Source organism: Myotis lucifugus, unplaced genomic scaffold (assembly GCF_000147115.1).
Source record: "Myotis lucifugus unplaced genomic scaffold, Myoluc2.0 scaffold_385, whole genome shotgun sequence".
NCBI lineage: Eukaryota > Metazoa > Chordata > Mammalia > Chiroptera > Vespertilionidae > Myotis > Myotis lucifugus.
In genome coordinates this window covers 873,780-879,779 of record NW_005871433.1, presented here as the reverse complement: position 1 = coordinate 879,779, position 6,000 = coordinate 873,780, and the positions used below count along the sequence as shown (strand labels likewise).

The window sequence follows — 6,000 nt, the reverse complement described above, 5'->3', positions numbered from 1 at the left end:
CCGGGGCCTTGAAAAACAGTTTTTTTCCCATCACCCCGGCCACCCCGGCTACAGGGCCCTAGGAATTTCGATTTTCTCAAAAAAATGCATAAATTCATGTCCATTATTATGGGGCGCAGCTACAGTGTTTTGGTCAGGTTCAAGCCTCAGACTAATGAAAGGACAGGGTCCTCTCGTTGCCACGTGCAAGTCCCAGCTGGAAGGGCAGGGCCCTCCCAGCACAATCATAGCCAACGGCTGTGGTTGTAAGCTTGAACCTATGGTCCGAACACGTGGCCCCTCGTGCCTTGTGATAGAGTTCGGGTGCATGTAGTTGAGTGGGGATGAAACTCACGAGAATGCTGTAAACAACGTGATCACGCCCCTACTTTGCCTCGTGGCATCTGCTATAAAATAAAGACACGGCTGGTGGGCGCTGGTGCTGTCTCTTCATCAGGGAGCAGCGTCCCACCGAGACCCAGCTTTCATTCTCTTGTCTGTCTTTTCTCAATCCTTTCCCCCGCCCACTCAGGGTCACTGAACCAGGCTGAGCTGGCATGGCCCATAAGGCGCCCGGGGCTGAGTATGCCATGGCCGTGCCGGCTCCCCACACATTACTCTGACTGCCACAATTATATTAGGTTCAGTTTTTTTGTGCTAACATTAAATATAACTCAAGGATTTTTTTAAAAATCCGTGTGTAAGTGAACCAATGCAGTTCAAACCCGCCTTGTATTTTGGATGTGAGGTTGGGAATTCAAGTACTCAAAGGGCTGACACTTTATACCTGGATTTTCAACTGTGAGGTGGGGTAAGTTGGCACCCCTCACCCCAATCTCGCTGGTCTAGAGTTAATGATGAAGATTTTTTCAAGGGTCTTAGGGTTTGCAAAGTGAAAGCACAAGTAGGCAATCCCCAGGGTGTTCCTAAGAAAAAAGAAATGCTGAGGGTTCTTAAAATGAAAAGTACGTGTTTGAGAAGAATGGGCCCTGCATGCTTAGCCTCTGGGTTGGTCTGCGATGGCAACACTTAAATGTCAGGGGGTCTGGATACATGCACACTCTTTCCTTAGGTCTTTAGGGGGAACCGGCCGGTCATCTGGAGGTTTGATGTATAGCCAGGCGTTGCTGCAGGACCGGAAAGTTCAAAAGTTTAAGTTCCCAGGCTTGTTAAAGTCAGGATGGTTTCCTTGTGCCTTAAGCTACTATATTTTTGCTAATTTAACAGCTTGACTATAATGACTCCATTTTATTTCTTATCTCTTCCCTCACAGGCCAGGCCTTGATTGGTTACATAACCAATGTTTTCTGTTTGAATTATTATTATTATTTTAAAACTTTAATGTTGACATTATTGTAGACTGCCCTCATCCTCCCCCCCGCCCGCCTTTGCCCACCTCCTCCCCCGCCCCCCTTTTGGTCTTTGTCACACCATTTTCCATGTCCATGGGGTCTGCATATATGTTCTTTAGCTAATCCCTTCATTTATCCAGGCATCCCCACTTCCCTCTCCTTCTGGCTCTCTCCAGTCTGTTCCATGTGTCCATGCTTCTGGTTCCATTTTTTTTTCCGCCGTTTATTTTTGTTCTTTAGATTCCACATATTAGAGAGATCATATGGTATTTGTCTTGCTTTGACTGGCTTATTTCGCTTCACATAATACTCTCAGGTCCCTCCATGCTGTCGCAAAAAGTAAGAGCCCCTTCTTTTTCTATAGCACGTAGTATTCCATTGCGTAAATGTTCCTTTTTTCATTAATATACCAGAAACCTCATTAAATGGAAGAGGCTTGGGCCTCTCTTGATCCCCAAGAAGCCCTGGTTTTAAATAGTTGTCAGCAGCCAGTTAGCTGGGGTCACAAAAACCCTTTGTTCTCTGGACTAAGCATCGCAAGTTCTTTCAACAGTCTCTCATTTTTTAAATTGATTCTCTCTCTCTCTCTCTCTCTCTCTCTTATTTTTTTTTTTTAGAAAGAGAGGAAGGGAGAGGGAGAAAGCCACCTCCTGCTCTGTTTCTTTGAGTTTTTGGTTTTTTTTAAGATTCCACATATAAGTGAGATCATAGAGTATTCATCTTTCTCAGTCTGACTTACTTCACTTAGCATAATGCCCTCAAGATCCATCCATGTTGTTGAAAATGGCAAGATTTTCTTCTTTTTGTGGCTGAATAATATTCCATTGCATGTATGTGTAGGCTCATTGGAGAAAGCCTGCAAAGGCAGTTGTAGGAAACAACGTAATAGACCTTATTTGGCGGGGGGGGGGGTTGGAGGGAGTTCATAAACCCAGAGTGGAAAAGACTAGAAAGATACAAACTAAAATTGTACAGTAGCCAGTACATATCCATCTGCATTTCTAGAGCGTTGTGAAGGTTGAATGCGAGACTGTTCAGCCAAGTGCGTCCCTGTACTGGCTACTGTAAACAGCGCTGCAATGAACACGGGGTGCACGTGTCTTTTGGAGTTAGTGTCATTTCCTTTGAGTAAACATCCAGAAGTGGAATCGCCAGATCATATGGTGGTTCTGTATTTTATTTTTATTTCTTGGGACACAAAGTATCTCGCCCGAGGTTACACAGGCTACAACCCGCCTCCCTCCGGGATTTGCAATTTGACTCTCTGGGTTCTGCAGAGGACACGGCCGAAGCCATGCGGCAGGACAGTGGGGCCCGCGTGGGAGCCTCTGGGGGTCCCCATGCTTCTCAGAGGTTCTCTGCAGTGGGTCCCGGTCTCCGTTGAGCAGAGAGGGTGTGAGCCAGTGACAGCGGCATCATCACCCTTGGTGGGGCTGCTCTGGACCCACTGGCTGGTAGTTTTGGGGGGTGCAGAATACAACACAATTGCTTTCGAGCCGAGTGGTCCAGGCAGAAAACATGTCGATTTAACAATTTATATTCATGTACGGATTACAGAGCAAGATCTGGCGATAAAGGACATAAAGGGGCCTGGGGACCTCACTGCCCTCTCATTGTGTGTCAAGGGGCACAGCAGGGCCTTCCTGAAGCCACCCCGTGCACGGCACAGCTCTCCCAAACAGATGTCTGCGCTGGCAGGTCACGCGGGGGCTGGAGGCATTTCATTTCTCTGTTTGTTTGCAGCTGATGATTATCATTCTTGGTTAGGAGGTAGCATGAATGTTTCTTACTTTTTGGAACAAAGGTAGCAATTCCAAACCAGAAACACTTTGGTTTTGGTTTTTAGTTGTTGTTTTGGTTTTGTTTTCTTATTGCAAAAAAACGATAGCCACTCATTGTAGAAAAAGTAGAAAATACAGATAAGCCGAGAGAAGAAAGGGAAAAGCTTCCCCAACTCCAGGTCTAAAAATAACCGTGGCTAGTGATTTGGTTTGTACCCTTGTACATTTGATACAATTTTAGTTTGTATCTTTCTAGTCTTTTTCACTCAGGGTTTATGAACTCTCTCCAACCCCCAAAATAAGGTCTATTGCGTTGTTTCCTACAACCGCCCTTGCAGGCTCTCTCCAATGAGACTACATCATTTTCACACAAGAGGGTAAGCCAGTCCCAGCCAGCCACCCAGCACCGGGCTTTCACTCATGGAAGGGCAGGGGCCTCAGGTCAGAAGGAAGAGGCATCCACAGGTGGCAGGCTTTCTGCCTGGGAAGTGCCTTTACACAGCACCCCCTGCTCACCCTGGCTGCCTCTCCAAGTGCCCTGGTCTGCATTCCTCAGACACCATAACCCTAAATCCCTTCCCTCCACAGACCTGGATGATAAATCGCAAAAATGAGCTAACAATGGTGTTCATACAAAAATCATAAATCTGAATCAGGTTTATAAAGGCGCTGCGTTAAGAGGTACTTAGTATCAAGTTCAGCTGGCAGACTAGGTCCTGGAACACACATGGAATATTTGAACTCCTACATCCTGTATCAGCCCCTTAAGTTAGCCCAACACCAGACAGCCGTTTTTAAAGCACTTGGAGGAACAGTCTCGAATTCAACCTTCACAACACTCTAGAAATGCAGGTTGATATTATAATTTCTATGTTACTGATGAAAAGCATCGAGGCTCAGAGTTTCAGTGACTTGCCTAAGGTCAGAAGACTAGTCAGTTATAGAATCGTAAGTTTTCATACGTGGGAGAGAATCAAAAGACTTATCTAACCAGGGGACACCAACAGGACTAGAATTGTGTTGACTCTGATTGCCTGGGACAGTGTGTTAACAAGGATGGGGTAATAGTAATGGCTAATATTTCTTTTTATTCCCAACAGTTTTATTGAGACATAATTGACATACGTACAACAATTCACCCATATTTAGAGTGTACAATTTGATGTTTGACATATGTGCACACTCATAAAACCATCACCACAACCAAGATAGTAAACATATCCATCACCCACAAAAGTTCCTCCTGCCCCTTCATAACCCTCCCCTCCGGCCTCTCCCTGCCTCCCAGTCACGATGTGCCTTCTGTCACGATGGGTTAGTTTGCACTTTCAAGAGTTGTATGGAAATGGAATCATGCCCTATGGACTCTTTTGGTCTAGCTTTTTTTTTTCACTCCACTTATTTGAGATTCATCCAGGTTGTTAACAGGTTTTTTCTTTTCACTGGTGAGTAGTATTCCATTGTATGGATATACCACAATTTATCTATTTTCTTATTGATGGGCACTTGGTTTGTATCTAGTTTTTGGCTTAAGGGTTTACTATTTCTTGTACTTACTTTGGGCCAACACACCGCTAAGTGCTTAAATATGAAATCATTTAGTCACTCGGCCAATGCTATGACATTAGGTAGTTACTCTTCTGCTTCTTTATTAATGAGCTAACTGAAGCACTGCATGGTTGAGTACTCTACCCAAGGCCATGCAGCTGTTAAATGGCAGAGCCAGGATTCAAACCCAGGCAGTGTGATTTCAGAGTCCACATTCTCACCTGTCCTGCTAAACTGCTATGTTTAGCAATGCCTATCATGGGCAGGGCTGGGAAGGTGGCAGTTGTACCATGTGTTTGCAGTACCCAAGCTCTTTTTTTTTTCTTTCAATCCTCACCTGAGGATATTTTTCCATTGCTTTTTTGTTTTTGTTATTTTTAGATAGAGTGGAAGGGAAGGAGAGAGGAGAAGAGTGAAGAGAAAGAGAGAAACATTGATGAGAGACACATTGATTGATTGCCTTCCACAACATGCCCCAACTGTGCTGGGAAGGAACTTGCAACCCAGGTACATGCCCTTGACCAAGAATTGAACCTGCGACCCTTTGGTGCTAGGGCTGATGCTCTAACCACTGACCCACATCGGGGCTGCAGTACCCAAGCTCTTAACTGTCACCATTTGACATCTAAACTGTCCTACCACAAATATAATTAACAAAATAAACTGATGAACGGAGTGGATCCATGGAAGCATGGAAGAGAGTGCGGAATCTTAGAGGGAAGGCAGGAGAGGGTGGGTGGGAGGTAATCAACTAAAGACTTTGTACGCATATATGCATAACCTCTGGACACAGACAATAGGGTGGTGAAGGCCTGGGGTGGGGGCAGGCTGAAGGGGGTCAACAGGGAAAAAAGGGAGACATATGTAATACTTTCAACCATAAAGAATTATAAAAAAAATAAATACATAAACTGTCTTACCATATGTTTAAGTCCCCTTATAACATCCATTTCAGCTGTTCATAGAATAGAGAACATTTCTAGGTATGAATTTATTCAGCACTAGAACTTTCTATCCCAACAACAAGGTTGGCCTTATTTCTTTTAAAAAATCTATTTTTTACTTTTTTTAAAAAAGGTTTAATATATATTAAAGGTTCCTTTAATATATATTTTATTGATTTTTTACAGAGAGGAAGAAGAGGGATAGAGAGTTAGAAACATCGATGAGAGAGAAACATCGATCAGCTGCCTCCTGCACACCCCCAACTGGGGATGTGCCCGCAACCAAGGTACATGCCCTTGACTGGAATCGAACCTGGGACCTTTTAGTCCACAGGCTGACGCTCTATCCACTGAGCCAAACTGGTTAGGGCCTATTTTTTACTTTTGAAAATGAAT

At 44.4% G+C, this 6,000-nt stretch overlaps 1 protein-coding gene across 8 annotated transcripts in view; it reads right to left on the bottom strand.

Moving 5' to 3' along the window:
• Window positions 1-6,000, bottom strand: part of SNX31 (sorting nexin 31) — a 69,303-nt gene that overhangs the window by 38,709 nt on the left and 24,594 nt on the right. The window lies entirely within an intron of this gene.